The sequence below is a fragment of the Lissotriton vulgaris genome, chromosome 7 (genome assembly GCF_964263255.1).
Source record: "Lissotriton vulgaris chromosome 7, aLisVul1.2, whole genome shotgun sequence".
NCBI lineage: Eukaryota > Metazoa > Chordata > Amphibia > Caudata > Salamandridae > Lissotriton > Lissotriton vulgaris.
Window position 1 is genome coordinate 750,972,273 of NC_141695.1, and position 17,560 is coordinate 750,989,832.

At 46.3% G+C, this 17,560-nt stretch overlaps 1 long non-coding RNA gene across 1 annotated transcript in view; it reads right to left on the reverse strand.

Annotated features, from left to right (window-relative positions):
- LOC147702359 (uncharacterized) overlaps positions 1-17,560 on the reverse strand; it is a 442,076-nt gene that overhangs the window by 61,604 nt on the left and 362,912 nt on the right. The window contains exon 3 of the long non-coding RNA XR_015297228.1: positions 12,850-12,952. This is a non-coding gene — a long non-coding RNA (uncharacterized LOC147702359). The remainder of the gene's footprint in view (positions 1-12,849; positions 12,953-17,560) is intronic.

Consider the following 17,560-nt stretch of genomic DNA (forward strand, 5'->3'; position numbering starts at 1 on the left):
TGAGAAAGAGCCTCACGAGCAGCAGAGATGCTGGATCCAGAAGGGTCACGCTTTGCCAGAGTGCCAAGGCAGACAGGCAAGGAGGTCAGGCAGGGTCTACAACATCTTAAATTACCATCTATAATAATGTTTTTCATGTAAGCCTTCAAACACTTAGAGGCCTCCTATAAGAAGCTGAGAGTGGAAGGTCACACATGGAAGGGGAGCAGAGTGAATAGGCCAAGCCATGTTATGGGCACCTAATCATTCTGCACCAAACATTTGCTGATGCAAATGAACCAGTTCACACCTGAGTTGCACTCAGTGGAGGCCAGAAATTAGGAGTTCACTTGGTTTCCTTTCAAAGTGAATAGGTGTGCTGGGAAGGCCTAGACATCTTTGCAAACAGCCTCAGAGTCCTAGTCTCAGAAACTCTGAGATAATTATTCTGATACACACTCTGCCTCAGCTTTGTAAAGTGGTCTTATAGATTGTAAAAAGAGTCTATTACCACGGTTTCTATAATAGTCGATCACAGAAATGAGTTTTCATTGTCACTCTTCGTGGGGATGGCTAAGAAAAATTTAGATATTTAGTCCTTAGGAAGGACAGCATGCCAATGTAAGCAGCCTGTTTCCTGTAGGAGTATTGCCATAAAGCGAGCAGAGAAGATTTCAAGAGAAATGTTCTCTGTGAAGTTGTAATGAAAATGTGGGTGAAACAGACTGATGAAAGTCGTTTTGATGAAAATAAAAGTCCTCGGAATCATATTTTAACCACGAGAATTATCCTTAAAAGAGGTTTTAATAACGCATTTCACCCAACATTGTTTTGGAGTGAACAAATATCTTCTGGCAACGTTAGGCAAGGCCCAAAAAGTTGCAACTTCCTAATGTGCAGTAATTCGGATTTTTTTCACACAACTCTTCATGCAGGATTTTAGTTTCGCTCATCCCTTCTGCATCAATGATGCTCTTGACCTAGCAACTATTCTATGCATTATTTACCAAACTGAGAGATATAGGCTTTCAATTAGTTAAATCTAAAGATCTGGTGAAGTGCATGTTCTGACATCTTTGAATGTCTTACTTGATTGATTCTTTGCTCAGTGACAAGGTGGTTACTTTTAGTGGTTCTATCCCTATCCACCATCTCGATAAAAATGTGACTGTTTTATCAGCTACATGTATCTGCAGAGCCGTTCAAGTTTGCCCTTTGTATTATTTCCCAGCGGTGCCCTTTTTACATTACTTGCATGTTTAAGAGCGAATCATGGCTGGGCTTTGGGACAATATACACATTTAGAGCAATTTCCTGAGTAATTTATATAGCTCAGTCACTTTGACTGATGGGAGTAACAGTTCCTGCTGTCATCTTTGGGGAGGTGGTGTGAGCAGTGTGGCACAAGAAGCAATTTGCTACAGGATTTTTCAGGAATGGCAAGTTTGTTTTTGTAACCAATCCCTATTGTGCGTACAGTACAGATTGTGTGTGCCTTACTTTGAGATGACTCCAGTGATTTTCAGGTAAGACACCATGTCAGTGGGTGACACCAATATCAATTACTGCTTATGTGAAGGGAGCTGAGACTGATGAAGACACTTTCTTTGATCTGCTTGAAAGCCTGATCATATTCAGGGTACGGTTCCCAGTGACCTACAACGATGCTGATCATTCGTCTGCTTCTGATGCAGAACTTCAGAGGAGACCCTGCAACTCCGTCAGATAGCATGGCATATTTATTTTTAAATTTGGAGATCTTGGTTTTGGAGCATGCTCGACCTCATCACAGCTTCAGGTGGTGCAATCACTACAAAGCACAAGGGGGAGGTGGGGTGGGGTTAGACCTTTCATTCCTTGTAGAATGAATGTTGCTCTGGCCTTTATTTCCTCATAATTTTCGGATTCAAATATGTCTCGGGTGTGAGTGGAGGGTTCTTCAGGGGCACACTCTGTCGGGTATGCAGGCACAATATGCTTTTGTGGTAAAATTGGTGCGGTGCCATCATGCTATTCCCAAGGTTTTGAGGAAAATAGGTGCTGTTCTACGAGATATATTATAAGGTGCCTTTCCAGATGGTAAGGAGCCAGTTTACGTAGAAAAGTTGACTTTATCATCCAACTAATCTGATGCATGTGTGCTCATGATAAATTATCATTTTAAGGTGGTCTTTGCTCTCACCATTCAAATGGCCTTTCAGATTCAGAAGGGCTACAACCGAGGTTTATCAACTTAGCAAAAATTAGGACATTCCCAGATACTCACCCTCTCCATGACAGCTGAGGATATAATATGCAAACATGTGACACAGGTTATCTGTGCTGCTGCAATTTAGTGATGTGGGTCCAGCACACATTACACCCATAATTTTTCCTGAATATGAGTTCCTGTCATCACACTTTCTCTTTTAAAGATGTTCTGCCTTGGCTCTTGATGTATTAAGTATAGACCAGTAGCAGGTTACTTCCCATCACCCTAGGTAAAGGAAACACACCTCAGCCGTCTGGCTGGTCGTGAGATGTATCACATGCAGAGGATTGGCCAGTGTAAGACTTCTTGCTATAGGTGATCTGCTGTAAATGATAAGGTACTGATGATTGTATTTATATTTGTAATTCTGATTATTCCAATTTGCATATGTATTATTGCTCAATCGACTTTTAGCCCAAGCGGTTTTTAGCCATTTTTTGTGGTACGAGCACCAGCATGGCTCAGGAAGTCTGATGAAAGGCGTCCACTAACTTCAATGGAGGTGTCCTTTAGTTGGACTGGTGTTGGCAGCCTCCTGTTCTTCAAATTATAATCTACAGTACCCGTGACGTTGCACCAAGGTGGGTTTACACCCCAGAATTATATACTTTTCACTTAGGTGGTCTGACCTTAGTTAGCCAGAAGTGGAAAGCAGTCTGTTATTTTCCTTTAATTCTAATTGCATTAGGGGTGAAACTTTTTCCAGTAGCTGTCATAATCTGGTCACACATGATTCACAGACGTTGGGAGTCAAGGTGGGCAGTTTCACACACTGAATATGATTGTGTAATAGTTAAATGCCGCAATAGGCAAATTGACTCAAGGTACAAGGTGACTGCGGACTATACCACATTACTTCTTGAAAAAACAACAAATGTTTCATTGCGAGTGAGTCCATTATTTTTAGCAGATTTATGCTGTGCAAACTCGACCCGAAGGTTTTGGAGCGCTTTACATGATGACCAGTTACATTACATCTGAAATAGTAAAAATATTTCATAGACTCTTTGACCTTCCGGGGTTGATGGAGAACCATAGTGAATTACTCTAAGGCCCTGGTCGGCCTTTAGTAGAGGGTATTGTCATACCGGTCCTCGGAAGCTTGTTTCCGGTCCAGGAAAGGCATGGCTTGGCAGTTCGGGCTGGACTGTTCCCATGAGGCACAGGGTCAGACTGATTTGCATATAGCCATGTCTGAACTGGGGTGGCGGAGTGGGCTAAAGATCGGTGATGGATTAAACCCAGATCTTTTGACTGGGTGTGAGTGTTTGATTGGTTCAGATGCTCCGTCCATTACCACCCCCCTTTTGTACCGCTTTTGGCCACCATAAGTGTGGCAGGGTATGCTCAGACGTGAGTCCCTTGCTCACTTTGCCACTGGATTCAAGCAAGCCGGGCTGAAGACGGCTGGAATGCCAGAAACCGGTCCTCTGAAGCTTGTTTCCGGTCCAGGGAAGGCATGGCTTGGCAGTTTGGGCTGGACTGTTCCCATGAGGCACAGGGTCAGACTAATTTGCATATAGCCATGTCTGAACTGGGGTGGCAGAGTGGGCTAAAGAACGGTGATGGATTAAACCCAGATCTTTTGACTGGGTGTGAGTGTTTGATTGGTTCAGATGCTCCGTCCATTACCACCCCCTTTTGTACCACTTTTGCCCGCCATAAGTGTGGCAGGGTATGCTCAGACGTGAGTCCCTTGCTCACTATGCCACTGGATTCAAGCAAGCCGGGCTGAAGACGGCTGGAATGCCAGAAACCGGTCCTCGGAAGCTTGTTTCTGGTCCAGAGAAGGGAAGGCATGGCTTGGTAGTTCGGGCTGGACTGTTCCCATGAGGCACAGGGTCAGACTGATTTGCATATAGCCATGTCTGAATTGGGGTGGCAGAGTGGGCTAAAGAACAGTGATGGATTAAACCCAGAACTTTTGACTGGGTTTGAGTGTTTGATTGGTTCAGATGCTCCGTCCATTACCACCCCCTTTTGTACCGCTTTTGGCCGCCATAAGTGTGTCAGGGTATGGTCAGACGTGAGTCCCTTGCTCACTTTGCCACTGGATTCAAGCAAGCCGGGCTGAAGACGGCTGGAATGCCAGAAACCGGTCCTCGGAAGCTTGTTTCTGGTCCAGGGAAGGCATGGCTTGGCAGTTTGGGCTGGACTGTTCCCATGAGGCACAGGGTCAGACCGATTTGCATATAGCCATGTCTGAACTGGGGTGGCAGAGTGGGCTAAAGAACGGTGATGGATTAAACCCAGATCTTTTAACTGGGTGTGAGTGTTTGATTGGTTCAGATGCTCCGTCCATTACCACCCCCTTTTGTACCGCTTTTGGCCGCCATTAGTGTGGCAGGGTATGCTCAGACGTGAGTCCCTTGCTCACTATGCCACTGGATTCAAGCAAGCCGGGCTGAAGACGGCTGGAATGCCAGAAACCGGTCCTCGGAAGCTTGTTTCTGGTCCAGGGAAGGCATGGCTTGGCAGTTTGGGCTGGACTGTTCCCATGAGGCACATGGGCAGACTGATTTGCATATAGCCATGTCTGAACTGGGGTGGCAGAGTGGGCTAAAGAACGGTGATGGATTAAACCCAGATATTTTGACTGGGTGTGAGTGTTTGATTGGTTCAGATGCTCCGTCCATTACCACCCCCTTTTGTACCGCTTTTGGCCGCCATAAGTGTGTCAGGGTATGCTCAGACGTGAGTCCCTTGCTCACTTTGCCACTGGATTCAAGCAAGCCGGGCTGAAGACGGCTGGAATGCCAGAAACCGGTCCTCGGAAGCTTGTTTCTGGTCCAGGGAAGGCATGGCTTGGTAGTTTGGGCTGGACTGTTCCCATGAGGCACAGGGTCAGACCGATTTGCATATAGCCATGTCTGAACTGGGGTGGCAGAGTGGGCTAAAGAACGGTGATGGATTAAACCCAGATCTTTTAACTGGGTGTGAGTGTTTAATTGGTTCAGATGCTCCGTCCATTACCACCCCCTTTTGTACCGCTTTTGGCCGCCATAAGTGTGGCAGGGTATGCTCAGACGTGAGTCCCTTGCTCACTTTGCCACTGGATTCAAGCAAGCCGGAAGGAAGACGGCTGGAATGCCAGAAACCAGTCCTCGGAAGCTTGTTTCCGGTCCAGGGAAGGCATGGCTTGGCAGTTCGGGCTGGACTGTTCCCATGAGGCACAGGGTCAGACTGATTTGCATATAGCCATGTCTGAACTGGGGTGGCAGAGTGGGCTAAAGAACGGTGATGGATTAAACCCAGATCTTTTGACTGGATGTGAGTGTTTGATTGGTTCAGATGCTCCGTCCATTACCACCCCCTTTTGTACCGCTTTTGGCCGCCATAGGTGTGGCAGGGTATGCTCAGACGTGAGTCCCCTTGCTCACTTTGCCACTGGATTCAAGCAAGCCTGGCTGAAGACGGCTGGAATTCCAGAAACCGGCCCTCGGAAGCTTGTTTCCAGTCCAGGGAAGGGAAGGCATGGCTTGGCAGTTCGGGCTGGACTGTTCCCATGAGGCACAGGGTCAGACTGATTTGCATATAGCCGTGTCTGAACTGGGGTGGCAGAGTGGGCTAAAGAACGGTAATGGATTAAACCCAGATCTTTTGACTGGGTGTGAGTGTTTGATTGGTTCAGGTGATCCGTCCATTACCACCCCCTTTTGGTCCGCTTTTGGCCGCCATACGTGTGGCAGGGTATGCTCAGCCGTGAGTCCCTTGCTTACTTTGCCACTGGATTCGAGCAAGCCTGAATGAAGACGGCTGGAATGCCAGAAACCGGTCCTCGGAAGCTTGTTTCCGGTCCAGGGAAGGCATGGCTTGGCAGTTCGGGCTGAACTGTTCCCATGAGGCACAGGGTCAGACTGATTTGCATATACCCATGTCTGAACTGGGGTGGCAGAGTGGGCTAAAGAACGGTGATGGATTAAACCCAGATCCTTGGACTGGGTGTGAGTGTTTGATTGGTTCAGATGCTCCGTCCATTACCACCCCCTTTTGTACCGCTTTTGGCCTCCATAAGTGTGGCAGGGTATGCTCAGACGTGAGTCCCTTGCTCACTCTGCCACTGGATTCAAGCAAGCCGGGCTGAAGACGGCTGGAATGCCAGAAACCGGTCCTCGGAAGCTTGTTTCCGGTCCAGGGAAGGCATGGCTTGGCAGTTCGGGCTGGACTGTTCCCATGAGGCACAGGGTCAGACTGATTTGCATATAGCCATGTCTGAACTGGGGTGGCAGAGTGGGCTAAAGAACGGTGATGGATTAAACCCAGATGTTTTGACTGGATGTGAGTGTTTGATTGGTTCAGATGCTCCGTCCATTACCACCCCCTTTTGTACCGCTTTTGGCCGCCATAGGTGTGGCAGGGTATGCTCAGACGTGAGTCCCCTTGCTCACTTTGCCACTGGATTCAAGCAAGCCTGGCTGAAGACGGCTGGAATTCCAGAAACCGGTCCTCGGAAGCTTGTTTCCGGTCCAGGGAAGGGAAGGCATGGCTTGGCAGTTCGGGCTGGACTGTTCCCATGAGGCACAGGGTCAGACTGATTTGCATATAGCCATGTCTGAACTGGGGTGGCAGAGTGGGCTAAAGAACAGTAATGGATTAAACCCAGATCTTTTGACTGGGTGTGAGTGTTTGATTGGTTCAGGTGATCCGTCCATTACCACCCCCTTTTGGTCCGCTTTTGGCCGCCATACGTGTGGCAGGGTATGCTCAGCCGTGAGTCCCTTGCTTACTTTGCCACTGGATTCGAGCAAGCCTGAATGAAGACGGCTGGAATGCCAGAAACCGGTCCTCGAAAGCTTGTTTCCGGTCCAGGGAAGGCATGGCTTGGCAGTTCGGGCTGAACTGTTCCCATGAGGCACAGGGTCAGACTGATTTGCATATAGCCATGTCTGAACTGGGGTGGCAGAGTGGGCTAAAGAACGGTGATGGATTAAACCCAGATCCTTGGACTGGGTGTGAGTGTTTGATTGGTTCAGATGCTCCGTCCATTACCACCCCCTTTTGTACCGCTTTTGGCCTCCATAAGTGTGGCAGGGTATGCTCAGACGTGAGTCCCTTGCTCACTCTGCCACTGGATTCAAGCAAGCCGGGCTGAAGACGGCTGGAATGCCAGAAACGTTCCTCTGAAGCTTGTTTCCGGTCTAGGGAAGGCATGGCTTGGTAGTTCGGGCTGGACTGTTACCATGATGCACAGGGTCAGACTGATTTGCATATAGCCATGTCTGAACTGGGGTGGCAGAGTGGGCTAAAGAACGGTGATGGATTAAACCCAGATCTTTTGACTGGATGTGAGTGTTTGATTGGTTCAGATGCTCCGTCCATTACCACCCCCTTTTGTACCGCTTTTGGCCGCCATAGGTGTGGCAGGGTATGCTCAGACGTGAGTCCCCTTGCTCACTTTGCCACTGGATTCAAGCAAGCCTGGCTGAAGACGGCTGGAATTCCAGAAACCGGTCCTCGGAAGCTTGTTTCCGGTCCAGGGAAGGGAAGGCATGGCTTGGCAGTTCGGGCTGGACTGTTCCCATGAGGCACAGGGTCAGACTGATTTGCATATAGCCATGTCTGAACTGGGGTGGCAGAGTGGGCTAAAGAACGGTAATGGATTAAACCCAGATCTTTTGACTGGGTGTGAGTGTTTGATTGGTTCAGGTGATCCGTCCATTACCACCCCCTTTTGGTCCGCTTTTGGCCGCCATACATGTGGCAGGGTATGCTCAGCCGTGAGTCCCTTGCTTACTTTGCCACTGGATTCGAGCAAGCCTGAATGAAGACGGCTGGAATGCCAGAAACCGGTCCTCGGAAGCTTGTTTCCGGTCCAGGGAAGGCATGGCTTGGCAGTTCGGGCTGAACTGTTCCCATGAGGCACAGGGTCAGACTGATTTGCATATAGCCATGTCTGAACTGGGGTGGCAGAGTGGGCTAAAGAACGGTGATGGATTAAACCCAGATCCTTGGACTGGGTGTGAGTGTTTGATTGGTTCAGATGCTCCGTCCATTACCACCCCCTTTTGTACCGCTTTTGGCCTCCATAAGTGTGGCAGGGTATGCTCAGACGTGAGTCCCTTGCTCACTTTGCCACTGGATTCAAGCAAGCCGGGCTGAAGACGGCTGGAATGCCAGAAACCGGTCCTTGGAAGCTTGTTTCCGGTCCAGGGAAGGCATGGCTTGGCATTTCGGGCTGGACTGTTCCAATGAGGCACAGGGTCAGACTGATATGCATATAGCCATGTCTGAACTGGGGTGGCAGAGTGGGCTAAAGAACGGTGATGGATTAAACCCAGATCTTTGGACTGGGTGTGAGTGTTTGATTGGTTCAGATGCTCCGTCCATTACCACCCCCTTTTGTACCGCTTTTGGCCGCCATAAGTGTGGCAGGGTATGGTCAAACGTGAGTCCCTTGCTCACTTTGCCACTGGATTCAAGCAAGCCGGGCTGAAGACGGCTGGAATGCCAGAAACTGGTCCTCGGAAGCTTGTTTCCGGTCCAGGGAAGGCATGGCTTGGCAGTTCGGGCTGGACTGTTCCCATGAGGCACAGGGTCAGACTGATTTGCATATAGCCATGTCTGAACTGGGGTGGCAGAGTGGGCTAAAGAACGGTGACAGATTAAACCCAGATCTTTTGACTGGGTGTGAGTGTTTGATTGGTTCAGATGCTCCATCCATTACCACCCCCTTTTATACCGCTTTTTGCCGCCATAAGTGTGGCAGGGTATGCTCAGACGTGAGTCCCTTGCTCACTTTGCCACTGGATTCAAGCAAGCCGGGCTGAAGATGGCTGGAATGCCAGAAACCGGTCCTCGGAAGCTTGTTTCCGGTCCAGGGAAGGCATGGCTTGGCAGTTCGGGCTGGACTGTTCCCATGAGGCACAGGGTCAGACTGATTTGAATATAGCCATGTCTGAACTGGGGTGGCAGAGTGGGCTAAAGAACGGTGATGGATTAAACTCAGATCTTTTAACTGGGTGTGATTGTTTGATTGTTTCAGATGCTACATCCATTATCACCCCCTTTTGTACCGCATCATTACATGCTGGTCAGAAGTCTGACTACCAACATCACTGTGTAAAATGAGATTCTGTCATTTTGGGGTGCACCTTTATATATCCATGGAGCTCCTTCTCATTTCCTTTCTTCTTCGTTGTCTTTACAGTTCTCCTTGTCCCTATTTTTCATTATTCCCATCCTCCCTCGGTGCTTTGAGGTGAACTCAGGGTTGGTTAAGTCAGCATAACAAAACACATTTTGCTCTAACTGCAACGCCCAAGGTAAAGACACCAGCATCCCAGATACAAGGTATTTTCATACACAAAGTCTATGTATACATTACTCACCACCCTCAAATCACCTGGGCATAGGATTATTGCTCATCCTTCATGCATAGCTTTTACTAGCTTGTGCGGTGGCTGGGGCGGATCCAGATGTCTCCCTGACCTTTAACCAACAGTAAATTCCATCCAACCCGTGGCGCATATGTTCCTCAAGCGAAAATCCAAAGATTTGAAATGTTTTTAGCTCTGTTGCAAGCAATGCTTTATGACTTTGTTTAATGCAATACAAATATTCAGCAGAGGTTGGGATCTATATAAACAGGGCAGTTAAAGATGTGCGACTTTAACGATCCATCGGATAACCACAATCAAAAGTTTTGCCAGCAAGTTAACGGATTGCTGCAGAAATCTATATTTAACCTTCATATCACAGGTTCAAGTCCCGGCAGGCCCTGTTGACCTTTCATGTTTCAAAAGTGTATAAAACGAGTACCATTCAGATGGAAATATATACCACCCACAACTTAAAGACAGCAAGCAGTGGTAACAATGATTTAATATTAATATACAGTGTTAGTGTTGATATGGTATCAACCAGTGCTTTAAGTGGGAATACAAAGTTTGGGGTCCTGGCCAAAGAAGTGTATCTAGAAATCTTTTCCAAGACACATGGCCTGTTTAATAAAGTGTGTGACTTAAAACAAGTAAGCTAATATATTGTGCTTCACAGAGCGTGCCAGCTGATCAGTATTTGGGTATCTCAAGATGAGTTTTATAGCATCCAGATTTGTCACACAACAATGAAGACATATACTTAAAACAAGCCAAATCTATTGGCTCAGCCAATGACAGTTCACTGTATAAGCTGGATGGAAGGATTACTTGGAAATAATTAGTACTGAAAATTTTTCAATTCCAAAATATGATACTGTGAGTTAAGCATTACTGAGTTGTGTGGAAGGGGTAGTAGCATTCGGAGTGCCTCTCTTTCAAACCACTGTTTTCCTCAGTCTGACTGTGCTAGACATTTACACTGTTTCTCTCCACATATTTTTTTAATACCTCCATCTGCTTATCTAACACTTTCTTACAATTACCATATAACCTTATGCGACTAATGCACTGTGTGCTTTTCAGAAAAGCCAAGAATTGGATATGTATATAGACTGAGCATCTTTATGACCCACTGGTGCGCACTGTGTAAAAGCTCTCACTGATTTCATCCTCAACTCCAGCTGGATTGTAGGTGGAGATCTAACCAACAAGAATCAGACAAGGAAGTATTCAAAGCCGCCCTGAGATGCAACAGGGGCGGCCTTAGGCATGTGCAAGCTGTGTATGTGCACAGGGCCACCAAACCCCAGGGGCCACCATGCCAATATATATCCTTAATATAATAATCCTCTGAGGATGGCTACATATTTGCATGGCGGCCCCTGGCAGGGATTTGACGGCCTCCGGCTCTGTTCCACTTCCAAACACCCTGAACGCCCCCCTCCTCACTGGCCTCCGCGCTCCACCCCGCCCGGACCCCCTCTTCCGGGGCCCCCTATCTATGCTCCCTGCCCAGGGCCGCCATGAGCCTAGAGCGGCCACTGGATGCAACCACCAGCAAATCCGGGAAATCAAAAGGAAGGCCTTAGCCGAGCACATCAACAACAGCAACAAATAAATGTTCTCTACCATCAAGGACTACTACACCACGCGAGCAGCACGCTCAACATCACCCCAACCTAAGAACCGTGCAACAACCTCGTAGACCTCTTCTGCAATGAAGTCACAGACATCTACCCCAACATCGGCCCACAACCAGACCCCATCAACCTTGCAATAAGACTTCCGGAATCAGACACAGGTAACAATCTGACAACATGGAACCCTAGCACCACAGAGGAAACCACAAAAATGATAAAGACCAGCCATCCTTGTCCCCAACATCAATATACTGACCTACGCCAATGATGTTGCTGATATTACCAGGACAAGACACCCAACACCAGGAACAACTTCAACTCGTGCATGACCGAAGTGGTATCCTCGATGATGTCCAACTGCCTCAAAGTCAACACAGACAAGACCAAAGTAGTGCTCTTTGGAAAACTGGCCTTGACTTGAGACTCTGACTGGTGGCCTACAGACGTCGGACCCACCCTCACCCCAGCACTCAAGCAAGAAACCTCAGGATCATTTGTGCTAGGAAGCTGGACATGTCTGCTCAACTCATCTCCGTTGCCAGAGCCTGCTTCCACGCCTTGAGGATGCTGAAAAAGATATTCAAGTTGCGACCCAGCAACTCCAGAACAACCATTACTAAAGCCCTCGTCACCAGGAGACTGGACTATAGGAGTGCCCTCTTCACAGTACTCCAGACCATCCACAGTTCAGCAGGCAGACAGGCCCACAAACGCCCACACTGGCCTCACGTTACATCACACCTAAGTGAACTATTCCGGCTCCTTATATATAAACATGCACAGTTCAAGCTCCTTACCCACATAAACAAAGCACTACACAACACAGGTCCACAGATACCTTAAAGGTTTTTACAGTCATTGTGTAGAAACTGATCAGTCTTTTTGTCAGAAAGTTAAGGGCAGGAATATAGGGCTCGAGTGGGACCCATTTCAAAGTGTTTTTTTAATTACTACCTGGTCTGAGACCCAGCAGGACCCGGCCTATTGAACTGTATGGTATTAATCGCATTACAATATTTCTAAACTGCAGGACCGCGACTGTTCCCTTAAGAACACTTATAACCAAACAAACTTTGTTGGTATCTGTGCAAAGTGTAAAATGGCTGTTAGTTTAGGGCTGAGTCTTTAAGAAGAAACTGCACAGCACAAATATTTTTCCCAACTTTATCTGGCTCTCAATGGAAACACATGTCAAAATTAGACCGACTAGATTTGATACTGCTCTTACTACTGACGGTTTATCTCTGTTTGCACAGGTTACCAGTGCCTGTGGCAATCAGTGTGCGGGAGGGGCAGGGGGTGCATAGCACACATAATACAAACATTTCACTGCAAGTACTTTGCAAAGTAGCACTGGGCGTAGAGCGATCTCAAGTTCAAGAGTTCAATGGTGTATAAGAAGAGGATTGTGGACTACAGGTTATAATAATATAAGAAAAAATAATGAATGAACCTGCAGTGAAATATCAATAGAATCAATAAATCCACCGAGGCTGTGATCTAAGGAAACTCACACAGTAGGAATGAGACCTGAGTCTGATCCCCTTCATTGGATGAGACCCACACCAAACGAGTAGGGTTTGGGTGTAACGATCAGTAGCTTATCCTGGCAGGTTTAGTTCAATTTACAATAATGTAGTTCTTATAGATCAACACTTACCACAAATGGCCTCAGAGTACATTGTTATCAAGCAATTACTTCTCTGTTCTTAGCAAAAATCGTTCGACATCATGAGCCACTGCCAGCATGGAGAATTACGCTCCTGTGGATAGAATGACAATATTGATCAAACACTTATTTTTATTTTGGGAATTATTTTAAATATCTGCAATTTGTGTTATTCTCTACAAAAGAGTATCAATGTAATACACGACTTGGCACACTTTTAAATAGAATTTTGAAAGCAGATTCCCTTTACTAAATACCAAACTTTAATATGAAAGCGATACCTCAAATATTTCCTTTAAAATATATTTTCAAAGAACACCTTAAGCACATCCCATAATATATTGTACAAGCAATTGACAATCCAATTTTTCTATGTTAAAAATGTTCTGCCCCCTTCCCCCATCCTCAAGGGCTCATTCTTGTATTGTGCTGAGATTCTCTGTGCTGTGTAATGCTATGCTATATCATGTTAGGGTGAGCTGTCCCATGCACTGATATGACGTTACGGGCCCAATCTCCTCTCAGCTATAGACAACAAGGACTTGCAGGAATGAGGGTGTTGAAAAGGGTGAGTGAGTGGGTGGATTTTAGTTGTAGAAATTAGAATGCCCACTCACTTCCCAGGTCTTCATTAAAGTCATCTGGCATGTCTGATTTAAATGTCTTAGTGAAAAGTCATGATTGTTGATTTCCGGTGTCCAGCTTTGATCCTAAAGCAGGACTGCTAAGTCGCCCATCATGCTATGTGTGACGCCTCTTGCCTGATGTGGCTTTTTGGGTAACAGCGCAATGGTGCAGGAAGCTTTTGATCCCAAAATACGCTAAAAGCCCCAAGTGCAAGGCGAAGTTATGTCCCGCATGGCATAAGTCCACTTGTAATTAACCAAAAGCCACCCTTCTAATGGGAGGAGGTGAGAGGGGGGTGTTCCCACAGGTTTTTCAGAAGGAATAGTTGCGCTATATACGACTCTCAATATATCCTCCAGCTCAACTCGGACTTTTCGCAAATCACTTTCTACTACTAATTCCAAAGCACTAGCCTAATTCTCACCCCATACCTCTAGCAATATATCCATTATCTCCACTCCTTCATTCATCCCAAACCCCATACCACTACTATGATCCCCAAAATAACACTTTCGAGACTCTTCCCATCTCCATCCGTCCTTGCATCATTTCATACTTTTCTTTACTATTCCAATCCCCCAAAACAAGCCTTTTTAAAACCTCCCTCTGACTCTTCCCCCTCCACCTCCCTTTTATTCAACCGCCTCCACCTCCCTTTTAATAATCCCAAACCTCCTCCTACTGCAATGAGCCCCATAACAAAACAAAATCCTTCACTTCTATACCTCCACTATCCTTTTCAATCCATGTAACAGACTAGCATGTCCCACTCAAAATAGTTTTATCTTTCACTATACTAATTCACCACTAATCCTTATGGGTTCCAGAGTAGCGTGCTACTCGCCGAAAAAAGCACTTCAAGCCCCCATCAGAGGTAGCAAGCGCTGTATTAATGCAAAGCTTTTCCCCTTCTCTATCACTCCACTATTCTTCTCAATCGAAATAACTTAGCAACATACCCACCACTCATATTACTTTTGTATTTCACTATACTAAAGCACCATTAATCCTTTCTGGGTCCTGAAATAGCGTGCTACTCGCCGAAAAAGTGCTTCAATATAAAGGCAAACCATTTTCCCTCTTCTATCCCTCCACTATCCTTCTCAATCCAAATAACAGACTAACATATCCGCCACTCAAATTACTTTCATATTTTCACTGTACTAATTCACCACTAAGCCTTTATGGGTTCCAGAGTAGCATGCTACTCGCCGCAAAAGTGTTTTGACGCCCCGTCAGGGGGAGTAAGCGCTATATCAATACAATTACACTATCAAGCTACTCTGTGCAATGTCAGGTTGTTATCTTATCCTATATAATGCTATTACACATGTGATGATGTGCTTTTCAATCATATGTGATGTTATGCCTTGCTGTGCTGTTCAAAGCGTTATAATGTACTTTGCAGTGTAATGAAACGTCATTTGGCGTTATGCAATGGTTTGTAATTGTATGCCATATTATATCACGATTTTCTATGCAATATCATTCAAAGTCATGCTGTGGTAAAAAATCCTATGGCATTTCTTAGCATTTTTTGTCATGCCACATCATGTCACACCATAGCATGTTATGTACTATGCTGTGTTTTGTTGCTGTGGGTATGTAAATACATTCGATGCTATGTAAAGCTGTGTTATGGTAGGTTACATTATTTTATGCTGTATTTTTGACATTCTAATTTACGTTAAGTGTCATGTTCTGCTGGTATGTTATGTGCGTGTTAAGATATGTGTTAATGCTGTTGTATGCCTCTTTATATTACGTGGGCTGTGCTGTGTTACTGTTTTTTACATGTCGTATAATCGTATTTCCGATACTGTTTTGGAGGGGTAGAAAGAAAGGTGAACAGTTCACTCGTCTTCTCTCCCAAGTTCAATGTTGCTGTTTACATGACATTCCGAGGATGGAAGCTGTGGTTCACACACGCCCGCCTCGCCTGCAGCCATCGAGCCAAGTGTTTTGTTCTAAGACACACAGGTAAGTAATCTGTTAATAGGTAACCGAGTCTCGAGCAGGTGCTGTCGGCGCTGCCTGAGGACTTCTTGTTTATTGGCGGTGAGTCACTTCCTCCTAATGGCTCCAGCCGGGGTGAGTAATTGCGCCTGTCTAAAGTCAGCTAGACCGGTTCTCATCAGCGGAGCGCGAGGCCCGGGCACTCAGCGCAGGGGACCAAGCTTTCTAACAATAGCAGTGTCAGGTTCGCGGTGCATTGCAATGCCGCTGCATCACACTGCACAAAGCCAAGTCCTACAGTTCCCACTGAAAATAGTTACAGTATCACTTAACCCTGCGGCACATTGCACACGTGTTTAATAGTGCTTTTTACTGCATTGCACTGTGTATTATAATGCAATGCACATGTGTACAGAGGCAATTCACTTGCACTGTGACATGGCTAACAGACGTGCAGAACTGCATCCGGTACGCCAGATCACACTGCTCGCCGTGATCACATACTGGGGTTGCGCTCATAGTCATGCCACCATCAAGGACCAAATTATGTGGCAGGAATTTTTTTATTTCTTTGTATTCAAATTTTTTATATACATGCCATCTGTGTATGCAAGTGGACTATTTATTTTCCATATAGAACTGTCTCGCAGTTTGCAGCAGGAGGAGACTCTCCAAAAGAACAAACTCGTCTGAACAAACATGTGCATTGTAGATCCAGTGGTCGAAGTGGGGAAAAAAAAGTAGGGGAACTGTGGGTGGAGAATCAGGGGGCGGGAATAACCGAAGATTGAATCAGTGGGCGGAGTCAGGGGTGTGGCTAGAAATAGCAAAACATACCAATTTTTAGTACGTTTAGCATTTCACTGACCCGTTACAGCTTATAACGTTATTTAATTAAAAGAATGGATATGTTTATTTGAGGTTTAATTCAGGAAAAAGCAAACATTCATAGGGAATACAGGTTTATGTAAAGCATGTGAAATATAAGCAGGAACAACATGTTACCTTAACCCCTTCCATGCTGGTGACGAACCCCAGCCGTCACGCTCTGCGGCGCTCGTGTGCTGATGGCGGCTGGGGTTCGTCACGGCCCCGCCCTGTTCTTTTGTTTACCGCACAGTGGCGGAAACGGCCCAGCATGGAAGGGGTTAATGCTTTTACGCTCATTGTTCAGAAATCCATGATAATTTTTTGTCTCAAACATTGAGGTCATGAATGCAGGGCTCCTCCTATACAAATGTGTTAAGCAGGGCTCAGAAGAGAAAGGGACTCTTCAGGAGAATCTAGAGTCACGGAAACCCACAAAGGCTCCTTCATATTCATGTCAGCCAGCTAGCTGCTCAATCATAATATAGCCAAAAGAACAACTGGTGGACAGAATGCAGAGCAATATCATACATTCACCCCAGTGCAGAGAGCTGGGCCTAAATCCATTGTTTATTTGCTCGCCATTCCAGTTTGGACCCAGCCTTATGCAAATCGGTCTTGATCCTGCGCCCAATGAGAGAACAGTCTAGCCCGAACTGCCAGGCCAGGTCCTCCCTGGACTGGAAACAACATCCTAGGACCGGTTTCGGGCTTTCAGCCCTCATCAGCTAGGATAGCCTGATTCCAGTGGCATGGAGAGCATGGGACTCATGTCTGAGCATACCTGTCCCACTCGGGGTGACAAATGCAAAAAGAACAATTGATGGACAGAATGCAGAACAATGTCATACATTCACCCCAGTTCAGAGATCTGGGCTTAAATCCATCGTTTTTTGCTCACCATGCCATTCCAGTTTGGACCCAGCCATATGCAAATCAGTCTTGATCCTGCGCCCAGTGTGAACAGTCCAGCCCGAACTGCCAGGCCATATGTATTCAAGTGTCCTTTCATTCGGGAAGTGAACACAAAGCAGTACCCACTGAACTATACACATAACATATTGCTCTTTGATATTCATGGTACATGTTCTTTGCAGCAGGCATATTACCCCTCTTCACTACCTTAGATGAGTAAAACAGCCACTAGACAAAACATGCTCCCATCTCTCTCCAGCAGGTACATTGATTACCAAAGTTATCTTGGCACTTGTATTGTTGACCGAAACCTGCTGAATATACAAATAAGTTTGCA